The following is a 2,063-nucleotide window of genomic DNA, read 5'->3' on the forward strand; positions in this document are numbered from 1 at the left end:
CTCTAAAGGACAACTTTAGTTTTTTTTTCAACCAAGGCTCGTGTTTTAAGTTGTCATTAGAGAAAGTAAAAGATGAGCGTTAATGATTCTGAATCCTTTCCAAGCATTCATTTCATTTATTTAATAATATATAGCCGTCATCACAAATGTGATGAGGTCAGCACATTTGGGCAAGTGGATATGGCCGGATTAATCTTATTTAGGATTAGGTGATTTAGGCCCTCATTATAAGAACTCTACGTCTCTGTCAGAGCAAGGGTGGGCAACTTTGACGATGGAGAGGGCCACTATAGTTCCACACTCACTCCAGAGGGCCACTATAGTTCCACACTCACTCCAGAGGGCCACTATAGTTCCACACTCACTCCAGAGGGCCACTATAGTTCCACACTCACTCCAGAGGGCCACTATAGTTCCACACTCACTCCAGAGGGCCACTATAGTTCCACACTCACTCCAGAGGGCCACTATAGTTCCACACTCACTCCAGAGGGCCACTATAGTTCCACACTCACTCCAGAGGGCCACTATAGTTCCACGCTCACTCCAGAGGGCCACTATAGTTCCACGCTCACTCCAGAGGACCACTATAGTTCCACGCTCACTCCAGAGGGCCACTATAGTTCCACACTCACTTCAGAGGGCCACTATAGTTCCACACTCACTCCAGAGGGCCACTATAGTTCCACGCTCACTCCAGAGGGCCACTATAGTTCCACGCTCACTCCAGAGGGCCACTATAGTTCCACACTCACTCCAGAGGGCCACTATAGTTCCACACTCACTCCAGAGGGCCACTATAGTTCCACACTCACTCCAGAGGGCCAGCTCAAAACATGTCGCACTGCGACACGTTTTGAGCTTGTAGATCAGCTATTTTTGCTATATTTTAACTGAAATATTAATATTAGGTTAATATCAACTGGTGGCCCGGCTGGGGGCCACATGAGGCCCCCACCTTCACTTAATGTGGCCCTCAGGTTAATATCAGAATACTGAGAAATGATTGATCTCAGATAATTACTAAATGTTATTGTCTTTTTTTTTTTTAACGTCCATTATTATTTGTTTTTAGTTCATAAAGTTAACATAACTATAATAAAATAATTCTAAATCTTTTTTTTTATTTCCATGTCAACAATCCCTTTAAGGATACGAGGTGATTGGCTCCTCTATGTCACAATCCCTTTAAGGATACGAGGTGATTGGCTCCTCTGTCACAATCCCTTTAAGGATACGAGGTGATTGGCTCCTCTATGTCAACAATCCCTTTAAGGATACGAGGTGATTGGCCCCTCTATGTCACAATCCCTTTAAAGGTATTATGACATGATTTATAACATAATTTTAAAAACATTAAAAGTCTTGGCCATGGTCCTTCAAACGTGTCTAAAAAGTTTGAACACTCAACTCCACTCCAGTATTTATTTTTTTCTCGTTTTTGTGCATGTGTAAATTTCATCCTGAAAAGCAATGGAAAAACACATTATTTTAGCCTGTAGATGTCGGTAATTCCCCCTTTCCTGTCAACCCAAGATGCGCTACTTTGACAACTTGGTAGGAAGTCATCGTCAAAAATTAAAGAGTCATCTAGGCCAGTTGGTATCCAGTGTAAGGACTTGTGTTTATTGACACAGCCAACAACAGAGCAGATTGATTTTTCTCTGGAAGCCATTATTAGTAAGTATTACAAAGAAACAAAGTCGCGGTCGACAATGAGGAAGCGGAGAAGAGAGGGTAGGCACTAGGCAGGGAGCAGAGTGGAGGGGGCGGAGCTTTAGCGGAGATCTACGTATATCTCTGCCGTCCAACCAGATGAGACATTTTTGCATAATTATTCACAGAAGTCCAGACAGCAGAGAATACACTGAATGTTCAAACTTTTTTTTTTTTTTGGTGAAATTGATGTCAAGAAAAGCCAAAAAAGCCAAAAAATCTACAAAAATGTGTTTTAAATGTCACAATCCCTTTAAGGATACAAGGTGATTGGCCCCTCTCAACCCGTGCTGGCCAGCGTGGGAGGCGTGGCCATCCTGCCATGTCACATCCAGCCACCAATCAGC

The sequence above is a fragment of the Protomyctophum parallelum genome, assembly GCF_964188405.1.
Source record: "Protomyctophum parallelum genome assembly, chromosome: 16".
In the NCBI taxonomy this organism is placed as follows: domain Eukaryota; kingdom Metazoa; phylum Chordata; class Actinopteri; order Myctophiformes; family Myctophidae; genus Protomyctophum; species Protomyctophum parallelum.